The sequence below is a fragment of the Ceratotherium simum genome, chromosome 27, assembly GCF_057802395.1.
Source record: "Ceratotherium simum simum isolate JZ-2026a chromosome 27, ASM5780239v1, whole genome shotgun sequence".
NCBI lineage: Eukaryota > Metazoa > Chordata > Mammalia > Perissodactyla > Rhinocerotidae > Ceratotherium > Ceratotherium simum.
In genome coordinates, this window is record NC_141926.1 from 12,893,741 (window position 1) to 12,910,880 (window position 17,140).

Sequence of the window (17,140 nt, forward strand, 5' to 3'; positions counted from 1 at the left end):
TGAAACAGAGCAGGACTTGCATGTTTATACACATCCTTTCAAAAAGCAAGAAAAGAGCCTAAAAGCATTTGCAAGGAACCCCTACGATGACGGCCTGGAAGGAACGAGGTTTGGGCTAGGGAGCGGGAGAGTACCCCTACCCACTCAGAGATGGTGGGTCTGCAGATGGCATACTTTCTGAGGCTGAGGCCAAAGGCAATACAGCAAAAGGCAAAACTGTAACATCAGCAAATTCTTTTTTTTACCATCCCCCACTTTGCAAAGGACAAATGGTTCCACCCCCAATTCCCCGGGTGGAACGAGAGGCTGCTTCTTTTTTTCTAGACAGTAGGTGGGTAACAATGAAGCAACTCACAAGGTGTGGAAGCATCAGTGCATTAAAGCCCCAGGATCCAGTGGGGGAGACAGGACCCAGCCAAGGAAAGGTGTTGGGGCTACACTGGCTTGCCACTGCAGTGTGGTCTCTGAGCACAGCATTGGTGGAGAAGGGCTGGGTGAATGGTTGGAAATTCACCTGCTAAATAAATTCACAATATGTGCACGTGCTGTCTTTGGGCCTCAGTTTCTTCATCTCTGAGATGGGTCATTAGAGTAGCCCACTGGATCAGAGTCACCTCTTGATTACCAACACACACATTCCTGGAACCAGCTCCTGGAGATGCTGACTCATCAGGTTTGGGGTCAGACCCTGGCATAGTTGTTAAGAACGAGAAAACAAACCACCCAGGTAGTGTTGATACACACCTGGGTTTGTGAGCCATGACATTAGGATGCAGGTCTGATGCCACATCACAAGCTGACTTTGCTTTTTCCATAGTCAGAAGGAAGCCAGGGTTCTCTGGGCAGAATAAACCTAAGTGTGGACGTAACTGTTAGCATCCCCCAATTCCATGCTCAAATCTGATTCATCTTTCAGGGCCAGTTTAAATCCAATTCTCCCTGAAGCCTTCCCCACTTTACAAATCCCTAGTCTGTTCTTTCTCTCTCCACCCCCTGAATCATCCATAACACATCTGTTGTCTTGTCCAAGTAGAACAACATTATTCGGTGTTACCATCCACCCTGTTGTCTCTTTAGCTGGCTTTCCCAGAAGGGCATGAACTTTGTTGAGAGATCCTTGTCTCCCTCCCGCCCTGACACAATGGTTACTGGTTACTAAATTGGACTCTCTCAGATGGGGATGGCCAGGTCAGCGAGCCATCACAGTACAGCTAATCATCGCTTCCCTTATTGTCATGTCAGCTAAGTCAGCATCTGTTCTTCGATCCTTTCCAATGAGGCCCGGTATAGTTTATTCATTTTAGTCATCGTCATGCAAATCTCATGCATTTTATTCCATGTGATTTCATTAGCCTGAAGGTTAGAGTTAGGTTTGTTCCATGACTTATTAAATTTCTCATATTATATGTATTTTTGGAAACCTTCTGCTTTGATTTGGAAAAGACTGTGTGACATCCACTCTCCTGGCAAGACTCATGCTTTTCTTATCCATTGTTAATTATACTCTCTCGTCCCTCCCCAAAATGGAAAGGAATTAGGAACATACATATGGAGAAAGGCGGAGATAGAGTTGGAAGTATTGAAGGTGGGAGAGGGGGCGGGGGAGGGGCAGTGCCATATGCCAGATGGAGAAAGCCTGCTTCTACTGTATTCCGTTTCCTTGTTTCCCAGCCTCTTGATCTCTCTCTTCTTCTCTGTATTTGTTTTATAGTCCTTTAAAAAAAAAATCATAGTAAGTGCCAGTTATAATGTTGACGTGATAGGGCAGGAGAGTGCCTGTGTGAGAAGTTTTGGAGAGGGAAATATACTGTATGTCATCTTGCATGTGTCCCAATATGCTGCCTGACCCATGTTTTCTAATGAATTTTACTGAATTTCTAAATGATTCAGTGAGGTGTACTGGTGGGGTCTTTGAGTAATGGTTCCTCACCTATTGGCTCCGAGAAGGTGGATGCTGGATGTTTATGGTGCAGATTTAAAAGCAACCAGGCTCTTTCTAATTACAGAAGTGAGGCTTTTTCAGTTTCTTGGCAGCTCTGAAATAGGCATGACTTTTCTCTCTTCACAGACGCATCTACGCATAGACGCCTGTCACTGTTGTCTCCTCTCTCACTTTTCCCGTGTAAACTCTTAACATCTCAGCAGTGTAAGTCACAGTGGAAATTAGACTCCTGCTCAGAAGACTTTAAGAGGGGGATTCTCTCGTCACTTTGTAAGATGGATCCTTCGCTGCTCTGAGCAGGATCGGTGGCACTTCTTTCCCTTTGCGTCCTTTTGCAGAGGAGTTGTCATCTGCTGTGCTTTAATTATGCCGTCCCTCAGGGTGTTTCAGCCCCTTTCCACTCTCAGGGATTTAATACTTCCTCCCCATGTCCCTCGCTCACCTGATTTCCCCCCTAATCTCATAAACCTCCTTCCACCAAATCTTAATCCAGTGGTGATTAGCTTTCTCTGTGCCCACTTTTCACAACAGTGGAATTTTTGTATAACATGTTCCATAGGAGCAGCATCTGTAACTGCTTTGAGCAAGCCTTTGGTCGACACTATTAAAAATAAATGTCATCTACATGCCATATAGCATCCTGCATAGGATGCCCTCCACTCTTCTCTGGAGCAGACGAAGGGCATTAGTGGAAAAACTGGTGAAATCCAAACAGAATCTGTGGTTTAGATAATATCAGTGTAACAGTGTGAATATCTTAGTTGTGCCAAACGCTCCAAGGCAATGCAAGATATTAACGTTAAGAGAAGCCGGGTGAAGGGTATACAGGAACTCTCTGTACCATCATGGCCACTTTTCTGTGAATCTAAAATTATTCCAAAGTGAAAAGGTAACTTAGAAATCAATCTTTTTGGATTAATGAGGATGTTATCAATATTATCAATGCTAACTAGACTTATTGCAATGAGCACTTGGCAATATATACATATGTTGACTCATTGTGTTGTACTCCTGGAACTAATATAATGTTATATGTAAATTATATCTCAAAAAAAAAAAAAGATGGAGAACTAACCAGATATGTGACATCATCTGCTCAGGTCACCAGGGTGCTGGCTAAGCTTGGGAGGGTGTACCACTGGCTATGATAAAAAAAAAAAATCAGGGCCAGCCCAGATTGCCTGGTGGTTAAAGTTTGGCATGTTCCACTTCGGTGGCCCAGATTCAGTTCCCAGGTGTGGAACCTCCCACTTGTCTGTCAGTGGCCATGCTGTGGCAGTGGCTCACATAGAAAAAAAGAGGAAGATTGGCAAAAGATGTTAGCTTAGGGTGAATCTTCCCCAGCAGAAAATAAATAAATAAATAAATAAATAAATAAATAAATAAATAAATAAATAAATAAATCAGTATTTTATAAGTAACAGAAAATTTAGAAAGAACATGTATTCTTTTTGATGTGCCAGTAGGGCATCATCTCTTTAAGTCTGGGATTTTGTATCCCATCCCTGCAACTCACTAACTGTATGATCTCTGGGCTTCCGGTTCCTCATTGGTAAAATAGAAGTAAAAATAGTCCTTGAATCAGTGCACCTGGATCAATGCCTAGCATATAGTAAGAGCCCAATCAATGTGAACTTTTGTTATTAAAGTTTCACTGAATTCAGTCTACGCTTGGTGAGTCATCATTGTGGATTGTCTCTTAATTTTAAGCAGTTTCCAGGTAGGAAACCAAATGAGTCAAGCTGCTCACATTTTTGGATATAACTTTCTTGGTTCCAAAAAATATTCCAGAGATATCTAGGTAAAATCACCATATCTTCCATTCTTCTCATTTCTGAGAGTACGGAGCAAAACTCCATCACTAATGGGAACTCTAAATAAGAAAGAGGTTTAGGGCAATTAAAGATTCAGATCAAAATATATGGCCTTGAATGGCTTTTTTCTCTTCTGCTGTGTTGTCTGAGCTCACAACGTGAGTGCTAAATGGAAGAAGAGCAGGGCTTTCAACTGGGAGCAATTTTGTCCCCCAGGGGACATTTGGCATCTCTGGAGACATTTTTGGTTGTCCCAATGGGGGAGGGAGCTACTGGCACCTAATGATAAGAGGCCAGGGATACTAATAAACATCTACAATGCACAGGACAGCCCTCCACGACAGAGAATAATCCAGCCCAAAGTGTAATAGTGCCGCACTGAGAAACCCTTAGTAGAGTAGCCAACATCTTATTGGCCCAATAGCACTTTTCTAGTTGAGGTTGTGCAAAGTCTGTCTTCTCTACTCAAAGAATGTGTTTATATGTAATAGATCTTGGGAAAATTAAAGAACTTTCCAGATGGTTGTCCATAACCGTGGATAAGTTTTTATAGCTGGTAGGTATACCTTCTAAACCAAAGACTTTGAAACCCAAATCTTCAGTTATTTGAGTGAGGGGAGAAATGTGGACAACTTAAAGCTGTCAGCAAAGGAAACATTATGTGCTTTTCTTGACCATGCACAAGCTGGTTAGTGTTTGTGATGTAGGTGGGAGGCTAAAATGAAGAGGGAAATGAGTTTTATGAAGAGAAAGGGAAAAACAGAGTTGTGTGTAGGTTTGGGGTGGATTTAGGAGGAGGCGAAGGATGGAGTGTAGTGATGCAAGACTGCTGTCTTGAATGTCTATAACAAATTGGCCAACATTTTCAACCCTGTGATGCTTCCAAAATCTAATGATCTTGACTGATAATGAATGGTGGTTTTTTCCTGCTAATAGAATCAATGCAAATAATGCTGTAGAGTAAAAGACATACTTCCGACTTTGAGGAAACCCTCTGCATTTTGGACTCACATTTTTGGATATAACTATTGTATTGGTTTGGGCAGGGGAAATACAACGTTGCTGATGTGCCTGGTGAGGTCTGGCTGCCAGAGCATCCTGTGGCCTCTTGTTCCAGAGCTGCACTCTCCAGTACAGTAGCCACTAGCCGTATATGGCTATTTTAGTTAAAATTAATTAAAATTTTAAAAAATTTAAAATTCAGTTCCTTGGTCACCCTGGCCACCTTTCAAGTACTCGAGGGCCACATGCAGCTAGTGGCTACCATACTGGACAGCACAGATGGAGAACATTTCCATCATTGCAGAAAGTTCTATTAGACAGCACTGCTGGAGACTAGAGCCTTCCTATTGCATGTCCAGACATGCCACCAGATGGGAACTTGCCCAACAGGGCTCAGTGGAGCAGTGGTCCATCCACAGAACCCCTTTTAATACACCAGGTAAGCCCTGGCCTGGAAATCCAAGAAGCTCAGGGAGGTGGCTGATGGGAAGTTAATCCTTAGGCAGAACAAAACTAATAAGGATAAATCTAAAAAAAAAGGAATGAATGCGGGTGGGAGGCAGAGTGTGAATCAGGAAAGAAGGCAACACATTTTAAATTTTTATTAGGCAGAACTGAAAAGGTTCGAGGCCATCAGTGATTTAGGTAAATATGAATTTTGTGGTGCTTGGTAAAGCCCTTTCAAACCTTGCCGAACTTGGTCATGTTCTTAGACTTGGGTGGTGAGCCCACATGTTTCCGTTGTCATAATTCAGTGTCTGCACCCAGCTTCCTTTATTTCCAGTTTGGGGAGGTTGGATTCCACTGGATCTTGTGTGCCTTATGTGGGTTATGAATTTTTTCTTCTTTTCCTTTCTAACACACCACAAGCAAAGGTGTAACTTCAGGACGAAGCTCTTTTCAGTGGGTGACTGGCCATGTGGGTGAGCCGAAAGAAAAGGATGTGTCCTGTAATGAGCTCCAAATAGGCTGTGGATTCTGCATCTGGCTGAGTCTGACCCTCCCCCAGTGAGGGTCCAGAGATTAGGGGGCTAGCTTCTCAAAGGCTGGGCATGAACAAGGGCCCACCCATACCACGCATGATCTTATAACAGGTTAGTTTACAAATGAATGACTTCATGGAGATGGGACCTTGTCCGGTCCACCTGATGGGGTGAAGGGTCATTTAGACACCTCTGGGCTCTGCCCCTTAGTACTGTGGGAGCAAGCCAAGCCCAAGAGCCACTGCCTCGCCTGTGAAATGGAGATAATGTGCATTTCACTGGCTTCTCAATTTTAACGAGATAACGAATGTAAAATGCCCTACAAATCAGCAAGTGCTATGGAAATTTACTATTTTTATTTAAAAACTCCCTTTTTCCCACCTCTCATGTGGAGATTCCTTCCCTTTCCTTTAGAAACAGGTTTCAGCCTATGTTTGGTCCACAGCAAACATTTGTGGACCAGATGCTTTGGACGCCGAGCTCTTTGAGCAGGACTTTCCATCCTCAGCCTTGTGTCAAATGGACCTCTTGTTGTCCCCCAATCTCTGCTCTCCTGTTATTAGTAATAGGAGTTTTAACTAGCACATAGCCACCCAGGTCAAGGCCACGTCTTCCAACCTCCTCTGCAGTTAGATGTGACCGTACGGCTAAGTTCTGCCCTAGGTAATTGAGCAGAAATGACATATGTCGCTTCTGTATATAAAGGGAAGGAGAGGGTCCACCCCTTCCTCCTTCCCATTTCCTAGAATGTGGTATTGGTGGCAGGGCTTTGAGTTGTCATCTTGGCCACAGATGGGCCTATGTGTTGAGGAGGGCAGAGCCACAATGGTGAAGGAACTTGGGTCTTCAATACCATCAAGCCTCCAGACCAGCCCTGGACCACACCCCCCAGAATTTAACTTTATCTAAGCTACTGTATTGGAGCTTTCTTGGTTATAGTGCCTAACCAGTATCCTAACTAATACACCCTGCAATGCCCCTCCCCAAAGCCTACTTCTGACCTGCACGGCACTGGCCCTGTTAGTCTCGTGGTCCCTCACTTCCTGGCCTCCCTTGCTTCCCTTTAAGGTAGCATTTACCTGTTCCAGGCTCTCGGGACCCTGCTTGGTGCTATCAATAATACTTTATAGACTGACCTGTACCAATGGCTTGCTATGTATTCCCTCTCAGGCGATGGGCATTTTTATAGGGCTTTCTGGAGACACGACACTTATCCAAGAGTGGCATTAACAGGAGGAATGTGGAGCAGTGCAGAGAGCTGGTGGGGAGAGGCTGGGGTACATGCCAGCTGCCCAGCGTTCCCCCCTGAACACCATGAAACTTAGACCGACTTTCAAGACCAAATGGCAGGGGGTACACCTGCTTGTCTGTTTCAGAGAGTCAGAGCATAGGGTTTATAGTCCTTTCTGGTCCTTTCTGTGCATGTGGTATTTCTCTGCCTCTCTGTGGATCTGGGGTGACATCTCAGAGGTGCTGCCTTCCTGAGCTACTTTCATCCCGGGAGGCCTTGCTTCGAGTGAGTCCCAGTGTCCAGCTGTGGGGACATGAGCAGAAGGGGGCAGCTCAGCCTGACTCTGGGACTGGGGAAACATAAAGACGGCCACTGACCCTCCTGCTTCCTCTCCCAGGACATGTGACCCTCGAGCTGCTGGCCCAGCTCAACCGGCCCAAGCCTTCACTTCAGGGTGGGGGTGGGAAGAGCAAAGGTGACGAGGAATGTGGGTTTGGGTTTTGTTCTCATTTGTAGGGAAACAGGGACAGACATTAGAGGAGACCAGATGCTTTCCACTTAACTACATGTTTCCGAAAGACTTTCTCTGGAGCCTTACTTTGTAGTTGCAAAAAGCTGGGCTTTGTTTTGCTTTTGTTTTTGTTTTGTTTTGGGGGGCGGGGTTACTTTCTCTCCTCCATGATTCACTGAGATGTGGGGAAGGACAGAAGACAGACTCCTTAGAAGGAAGGGGAAAGAGATTAGAACTATACCCAAAACACCAAACCCTGGGCATAGGAGAAGATTAGGAAGGTAAGCAATCCCATGAGCTAACATGTTGGAACAATATAGCATGTGTCTCCCTTTTGCTGACTTTCAATTGTTGGAAAATACCTTTCAATTCTGCACCACGGTTCAAACCAACCCACTAACCAACCCCCAATAATTATTCTGCACCTTTGCTCTCGCATGATGCCCCACATGTACAGAATGGGCCCCGCTCGCCTCCACCTGGACAGCCATCATCTCTCCAAAGAGAAGCAGTGTTTTGATAACTGGACAGAACTGGGAAGCAGGCTTTGCGCTCTGTGTCCTGACCCAGGCAGGCGCCGGCCGAGTGTTCTCACAGCCATCTGTTGCGGCCTGTAATGCATGAGCACATTAGCACATGGCCCGCCAGCAGACTCGACATTGTTCTCCTGGCTGAGTGAGTTCAGCCGACCTCAACAAAGGCGACAGTTTTGCATTCGGGATAAATACAACCACTGAGGATTTTTTTTCTTAGGATATTTAATGTTAACGTTTACGCTGGCTGTCTGGATTGAAAAATTGCAGCCACCCTCTCAACCCCTCCAACATGTCCTCATTCTGTTTGTGACATTGACATGGATGGTTTGTGGGAGCTGCTAATTTGCCAGGAAATATTTTTCCTCTTTCAGATGTGCTCCCATTGGGAGGATTCATCAAATTGAATATTTGTCTTTTTCTTTTTTTTTTTAACCAAGTAGTTTGCCTCCCAAAGATCAGAACAAATTGTCCAACTATGAATCCATTTAATTTTAAGGTCAGTCTCAGACCTCAAGATCTGGATCCTAATTGTGCTCAAAAACTAACCCAAGGGACTCAAGGAAGCAATGGAGAATGATACAGTTTTAGAGAGTTCGTTAAGTGTTACAACTTTAGTAAATTTGTTAAATGTTACAGTTTTAGTAAGTTTGTAAAATGTTATAGCTTTAGTAAGTTTGTTGATTCTAACTGATAATTATTTCAGAAAACTCCTTATTTTTCCCCTATCTCAGGACCAATACAAGACCAGCCTCCAAGACTTAGCTGGGTTTTTTTTGTGTGTGTGAGGAAGACTAGCCCTGAGCTAACATCTGTTGCCAGTCTTTCTCCTTTTGCTGAGGAAGATTGGCCCTGAGCTAACATCCATGCCCATCTTCCTCTATTTTATATCTGGGACGCTGCCTTAGCATGGCTTGATGAGCAGCGCACAGGTCTGCGTCCAGGATTTGAACCTGCAAACCTGGGGCTGCTGAAGCGAAGCACACAAACTTAACCACTATGCCACCAGGCCAGCCCCAACTTGGCTGTTTTTTAAAAAACATTTTTGGGAAGGCAGACAGAGTTCAACAATGTGCTTTTCACAGGATCTGATTTTGCTTGTGTTTTCTTGTGTGTCAGTCCGGGGGAAGCTTCATGCTTCTTCCATTCTAGTTAGGAAAGGGCTTGGTGGCAAAAAGTCATCTGTATGCATTCATTCCATTCATTTATTCATTCAACAAATATTTATTGGGCACTTACTATGGCTGGGCAGTGTTCTACATCAGCGATCAGGATGAACAAAGATCTCTGCCTCATGGAGCTTATATTCCACTGGGGAAGACAGACAATAAAGAATAAACAATGAAACAATGAAATTAATAAATAAAAAATATATGGTATGGAGAAAAGAGAAGTGAGCAGAGGAAGGAGATTGAAAGTGTCAGGTTAAAGTTGGAGGATTGAAAAGGAAGGAGGTGAAATTATTATCTCAATTTACTGAGCTTCCATATTCCAAAAAGAAATGTAAAATATCCTTGAGATAATGGTACCTTCCCTACATTAAAGTCTCCACCCCCACAAGTTCAAATCCAATTGGAAAAGATCAGCTGACCACTCCCCTCCAATCAGGGTAGGTCTCAAAGGTCTTAAATGCTTAATATTCTTTTTTTTTTTAACTTTTTAATCTCTCTCTCTCTTTCTTTTTTTTTTTTTTTGTGAGGAAGATCAGCCCTGAGCTCACATCCATGCCAATCCTCCTCTTTTTGCTGAGGAAGACCGGCTCTGAGCTAACATCTATTGCCAATCCTCCTCCTTTTTTCTCCCCAAAGCCCCAGTAGATAGTTGTATGTCATAGTTGCACATCCCTCTAGTTGCCATATGTGGGACGCGGCCTCGGCATGGCTGGAGAAGTGGTGTGTCGGTGCATGCCTGGGATCTGAACCTGGGCCACCAGTAGCAGAGCGCTCGCACTTAACCGCTAAGCCACGGGGTCGGCCCCTTAATATTCTTAAATATTTCTTAACTCTGTTTCTCTGTATGTTTCCAACCTGCCCAAAGCCAGAGATGGGATAACAGGGTGGTAAATGTGTGTTGAATAAAAGATCAAGATCACAGGAATCAGGATATCAATTTGGACACTCTTCCCTATTTGTGTTGAATCCTCACAATCTAGTTTAATGTCCACTTCTTAAAATGTGACCCTTAACTATCTCATAATGAGGACCTGTATGTGCTACAAGTAGGTTGGCCATTTCATCACCAAATCGCAACTGATGAGAGTGTGGCTGGATATTTAATGAGGGAATACCTGACAAAACACTACCTACTTCAGCCAGGCTTCTCACTAACATTTGGTCTCTCTAAGACCCAAAGGTCCAGACTTGTTGGTGGGGGCGTGATCTATGGGGGGCACTGTGCAAGCCCCAGGGCATGCGCTGTAATAAGGTCCTTGACTCAGGGTTGTGGCTGGCAGGAAGGGCATTTGGCTTCTTTCTATGAGTGGCAGGAAAGACTTCAGAGTTGTGAAAAGTCACAGAGGACTACAACTTGGAATGGCCTTGCCAAACTTTTCACTTTACAGATGAGTAGATTGAGGCCCAGAACGGTCAAGCAACTTGCCTTAGACACCCAGCCCGCTCAGAGACCTAGATTTTTAAATTCCTAGCCCAGACATCTTTTCACCACGGTAGGTCGCATGCAAGGACTTGAGGAGTTACTCAGAAGTGAATGAGACTATCAACAGATGAAAAGAGAAACAAAAGGTGGTACGTACATAGAAAGGAATATTACTCAGCCTTAAAAAGGAATGAAGTACTGACACATGTTACAGCGTGGATGAAACTCAAAAACATTATGCTAAATGAAAGACACCAGACACAAAAGGCCGCATATTGTTTGATTCCATTTACATGAAATGTCCAGACTAGGTAAATCCATAGAGACAGAAAGCAGATTTGTGGTTGCCTGGGGTAGGGGATAGGGGGAGGGAAGTAACTGCTTAGCGAGCAGAGTTTTCCTTTGGGGTGATATAAATGTTTTGGAACTAGATAGAGGTGGTATTTGCACAACATTGTGAATGCCACTGAATTGTTCACTTTCAAATGGTTAATTTTATGTTATGTGAATTTCACCTCAATCAAAACAAACAAAAAAAGCAAATGAGTAGGAAGAGCTGATGGGTTAAATGCAAAAAATGTGGGGGTGATGACAGGCAGATGTGCTGCTGGTTGGGGGCCCTGGTCCTGCCTAGTGGAGAGGATGCTGGGAAGGAGAGGGGCAGAGAGGATAGGCCTTGGGACGGGCAACTCCTCCTGACTTTTCAAGTTTTTGGGGTTTAACACCTTTCTTTTTTGTTTCTTTAGTTTTTTACATGTTCATCTGAAAGTTTTAATCTTTTATCTTCAACATTTTAGTCCTTAGTTCATCTGGAATTTGTTTTTATTTTACTTTATTGAGGTCACACTGATTTATAATATCATTGTGTAAATTTCAGGCGTACATCATTATATTTCGGCTCTGTCTAGACCGCATCGTGTTTACCCCCAAGTCTAGTTTCCATCCGTCACCATACAACTGTGCCCCTTTACTTCTTTCGTCCTTCCCCACCCCTTCCCCTCTGGTAACCACCAATCTGTTCTCCCTATCTATGTGTTTGTTTGTTTTTCTTCCACATATGAGCGAAATAATATGGTGTTTGTCTTTCTCTGATTTATTTCGCTTAACAGCTTTCTGAGTTCCCTGCCTCTGCTGCAAGCATTTGCCAGCACCTAGGCTACACTAAGTCACTTCCTTTTTCTCCTGGCTATGCCGCGCAGCACTCAGGACTCCAGTGTCTTCATTAGCTGCATTGGCCTGAATAACTGGGCGAGCTCAGAGCTGGGGGTGATGGGGAGCCCCCAGCCAACTCCCAAGAGGCCCCACCACAGTTCTCCCTGTGACCTCCAGCTGCCATGCTAAAGCAGGAGGAACCCTCAGCCTTCCGGCTGACCCCCTGCCCTGAGCATCTGAGGGCACAGAGAGAGGGACCAGCAGGCCTGGCTCTGAGAGAGGGCTCTCCCCAAGAGGAAGAGGAGAGAACTGTGAGGCTGGGGCCTTGGCTCCATGGGCAACTTTCCTTCATTTCTCTCTGATCCCTGCTCTCGCCCTTAAAAGGACCCAATTCTGGTTTCTCTGTGGAGTGTGAGCCCTTCTCCACTATAAAATGCAAAGACTATTCATTGAGGACTGACTGTGTGCCAGGCCATGTACCAGGCGCCTGGGGCATGTGAAGATGAGAGCAGGGGCCTCGTGCTGCACTGGGGGAATTGGGAATTGGACTCTATATAGAGAGCTTAGGGATGCTTCTGGGCCTCTCCTGAGGTCCTGAGGCATTCAGACCCCCTAGGGATGCTATAGGGCAGGTCATGTGATCCAGAGTAACAGAGACCGTACCTCCGAGGACCTCCCAGAAGATTCAATGAGATGACCCTCCAGCAGCCAGGCACACTCTTCTGCCTGACTGGGCATGCCCTAGATGCCAGACCCAGGGCCCAGGTTCTCACTTTGAGACCTGATGCCCTAGGAAGATGGTACTAGCATCCTGCCCATTTTGCAGATAAGGAAGCTAAGGCTCAGAAATGTCTCTTGTCCAAGATCACACAGCAGGTGGAGCCTGGCCAAGGTAGCATGCTACCCCACACCCATCTCTCCGATCACGGTCTCTGTGGTGCTCAACCCTCCCCCTCATGACCTACATATTTGGGCCTGCTTCTTGGGGGTGCAAGCTTACATTTGAGGGTCCAGACCTGGCAGCAGCCACACTCTGGCCAGGCCCCTGGCCCCAGGGCATCCATTCATAGCTGGGACCTGGCAGCAGGTGACTCCCCGCGTGTTTCATTTAATCCTGCAGTGACAATTGTCAGGTACTGTTATTCATTATTCTATCTACATAAGAAGAGCCAGAGGGTCTGGGGGGTCTGGTAACCTGGCTCTCTGTAGTGTTGGAGCCCAGTCTGAATCCAGCTTCCCTGGGTAGAAACAAAAATGTCCCCCAGTCTCTATGTCCCCCATCAGTGCATGATTACCAGGTGGCTCACACTCCTGTCTTGATCCCTACACTCTGGAAACCTCCTCTTTCCCTGAGTCCTCCATTTACTCCCACTGTGCCATCCATTTAGTCTTCTGAGGTTTGCATCTGCAGGCCCATCTGGATACAAAGGCCTCCAAACCAGTTTCTACCTTGGGGGAGCCTCACAACCAAGGACAGTAGTCATTTCCAGAATTGCCTACACGTGGCTGAAGCAGAGGCCGTGAATTCCATTGTGGCACATGTGGAACACCAAGGGGAGTTGTTTTCACCCATCACACCCTCCCTGTGGGCCAGAAGCTCCCAGGACCTCTGGCGGGAGGTGGACCAGGTCCAGAGCCTGAGCCTGATCCACCCACGGAGCTTTGGTGATCATCCAGCCTGGCTCCCTTCTACAGATGGGGAAACCGAGGCTCAGAGAGAGCCCACCCAACTTCTGAGAGGCCACTACAACCCTGCTCTGCAAGACAGCTTCTATTGCACAGAAGATTTGAGGATGAAGAGGGAGCCAATTGCTCATGGTCCTTTTTCTGACGACTCAGCCGCGTTTCCCGGCTGGCCCTTGCTGCGGGCTCTAGGACTTGGGCCTGGAAAGCTGAGGGCTCAGAGAGCCGGGCTGGGCTGGGAGGACCCCAGAGGGGAAGGGCAGCGGGCCCGGGGCCTAGAAGACCTAGAAGCACCGGCACGGGGGTGGATGCCCAGCTCTCAGGTCAGTCAAGGACGGAAGAGGTAAACAGACCTCCCCTCGGCCCCACGATCGCTGGCTCACCCAGCATCCAGGGCTCAGCAGGGCCGGAGGGCTTCCAGACCGAGGCCACTGCCTCGAGGTTCCAGGCTCGCCGGTCCTCGTGGACCCATGAGCGCGAATTCGGGTGCGTGAGCCCAGGTGCATGAGCCTGTGGCGCCGACTCCGGTGCATGGACCCGGGTGTGTGCGCCCAGCCGGTGTCAGTGGGCTCGCGGGATCTCTCGGGACGCTGTTTGTCCCCCACGCGAACTTAGGCACCTCTGGCGGGTTCTGAGGGCCTTTCTGTCGGGGGACACCAACCCATCCCACAACCAGTGGACTCGGAGGCCGTGCGACCGCCGCGGAATAAAAGCTCCCCAAGGGAAAGCCGCGCGCGGTCCAAGGCAGCTGCTTCAACCCGGGCGGGTGCAGCCGCGCTGCGGCACCTGGCGGGCGGGGAGGGCCTGCGGAGGCGGGGGGTGCGCATCCCGGGTGGGCGGGGGATGCGCGACCCTGGTGGACCGTGGCCATCCATCCGCGCCCACCCCCATTTTTTCTGCTCGGGATCCTGGAAGCAAGGGGCAGAGGGGACGCCGGAGCGCCGTTTGTCGCGAGTTCACCGAGCAAGTCCGTTCCCGGAAAGCGGCGACGTGGTGGCCCGAGGACACCAAATAAAGACGCGGCCTCCAAACCCAGCGCCCCGCTAGGTCGTCCTGGTCAACCGCGACACTTGAAGGAGTTGCAAACTGGAAGCCCGCGGGCCAATCCGGCCCATCTGCGTGTCTGTGGGGCCCTCAGCGTGTGTGAAGTGGCGCCGGAAATCCACGGGGAGGAGAGCGCGCGCTCCCAGCTCACCGGGGTCCCACCGCTTCCTCCGGTTGTCCTGTAGCGGCATCGGCCGCCGCAGGCGTTTCAGTTTGCACCTTCTTCCCTTCCACACCGCACGGGGTGTGGATTGCACAACGGGCAGGGGATGCGGCCCGAGGGCCGGCGGGGGCGGCAGCTGTCCGGGCATGAGCGACAGTCCCTCCTGGCGCTGCCAGTCGCCCTAATTAGGGGCCACCTCGGCTCACCTGCTCCGGCCCTTCCCCCGCCCACGCCGCGCGCCCACCGGAGCCCGCTAATTGCCAAAGCCTTTGGGCACCGCTCGCCCAGATGGGGGCGTCGGGGACAGATGGGGTCCGGCGCGCAGGGGGAGCACTAGGAGCGTCACCTAAGGGAGCTGGGGCGTGGGGGGCGGGGGGCGGCGCGGGAGCTCCGAGGATTCCCGAGGCTGCGGCTGAGCCAGAGTCTGGGACTAGGGAGGTGGGCAAAGGGGCCTGGGTATGGGTGGAGCGCCGTCCCCGTCCCGACGTGGGCTCTGGAGCCACACTCCCAGATTACCACCTTGCCCTCTCCATTTACCCCTGAGTGAGTCATTTACCCTCTCTGTGCCTCAGTTTCCTCACCTGTAAAATGGAACAATCACACCATCCTTAAAGGGTTACTGTGAGAATTGAATGAATTAATAACACAGGTAAAGCTCTCAGTGCGGTGCCCTATACTGACTAGCCTTCGCTGAATGTTGGTGCCTCCTCTTGTAGCCTCCTCCGCCTATTCTTAGCATCCTGAGCTCCCCAGAGGCGCAGCCTGGAGCTGCCTGCTTGCTCCCAGCTTTGTGGCATCTGTTCCTCACTGCAGCGCCCCCTCCCCCCAATAATCGGAGCAGCCAGAGAGCAATAAGGCAGCCCCTAAGAGAGATGGGGAGTAGGTTTGTGTGCCAGCAGGTGATCCCCATCTCTGCCCTACCTAGAATAGCCCATCCCTCTGACAGGCAGTGGGGGTGGGGGGTGAGCCCCAGCGCCTATGGGCCGTCTGCAGTCTCCAAAGCAAGAATGGCATGCTGCCGCATGCTGTCCCACAGGGCCCTCTCCCTGCCCAGGGTGGCATTCAGTGCAGCAACCACTTACCCTGAGAAGGGCCAGGTCTACTTCTGGCCTCTCTTTCCTGTTGGCAGAGATGATGACTGAGGGGGCCTGTCACCAGCAAGGTCTTTTGAGACCCCTGGCATAGGCCCCTGTCAAAGGCCCCCACAATCCCTACTGGTACCCTGAGACACTTGTGTGGGAACGGGGAACTTGGCCCAAAGTCTGTAATAAAAGAGGGACTTAAATGAGAGGTGGGTCTTGTGCAGGGGGAATCCTTTGCCTTAGTTGAACTTTTCATGGGCATCAAGGTGTTTACTTGACAGAGGGAGCTCAGACAGCTTGCTAAGCAGATTCTGCCCTAAAGGGAGGAAGACAGAAATTTCTCCAGCACTGAGAGCATCCAGGGGGCCTTAAAGCCCAACGCCTTGGCCCCGGAGCCATTCTGGTTTCAGTCTGGGAATGAGAAGGACAGGTCCTGCTTGCAGGGCTGCCCCCATCCCAGATGCCGTTTGTGTCCCTGGTACCTAGGTCTTCCTAAGGCACATCGGCCTTGCTGGCAGTGTGACATCACCAGGTCTCAGCAACATGTTCCTCGACTGAGATGCACGTTAGGTCTGAGGGTTTGCTCAGCCCCCCTGCCCACTGCCTGTCTCTGGGATGTGGAGTTCCAGCTCTCTGGGCGTCAGAGGCACCCTGCAGCACCCCAAGGGCTCTGGCTAGTCCTCCAACACTGAGTCCAGGAATTCGTCATTTCTCTGTGACTCCTGCCCAGTAAAGGAGTGAGGAGCCTGAGGACAGTGCCCTGGGGTGCAGAGGCCATGCAGGAGGCTCTGCCCACTGGGCTCTGCTCCCCAACATAGCATTAGCTGAGTTCTTATGGGAAGGGGGCAGCAGGGGTATCTCTCTGGCCTTGGGAGTTAGTGACAGAAGTCCCTGGGTCCTGCAGCTAAGAGCTGGGGAACCGTGAGGGCCACATAGGGGATGAAGAAGCTGAGCTGCGGGCCAGCGACTGAGAGAACCTCCAGACTGACGCTCCCAGGTCGAGGACCCGCTGTGCTGGTGCCCTGCAGACCGCCCCGCGCCCGAGACTGTTCGCTACCTCCTTTTCCCCTCCCCTCTCTCAGTGGGGGACCCGCCCCCAATTAAGGGCCCTCGGAAGTCAGAGTGGTTGCATAACATCTCCCGTTTTACTCCAAAGCCAGACGCTAGCCGGAGCCCCCCACCTCTCATCCCGCCCCCGCCAGTCTAAGACCACCCTCGGCGAGGAGCCACCTGCCCTGGGTGGCTGTGCGAGCTCGTGTGAGCCTCTGCGGGCCTCCTTGGCATCCGAGGACGGTTCGCTCTCTTACGTGGTAGCCCAGATCCCTGGCTGGGCGCGCAGTTTAGGCGGGTGGCTCGGGGAAGGGCCTGGAGCCTGGCTGGATCCAGTCCCCCCTTCCTTGGAGGC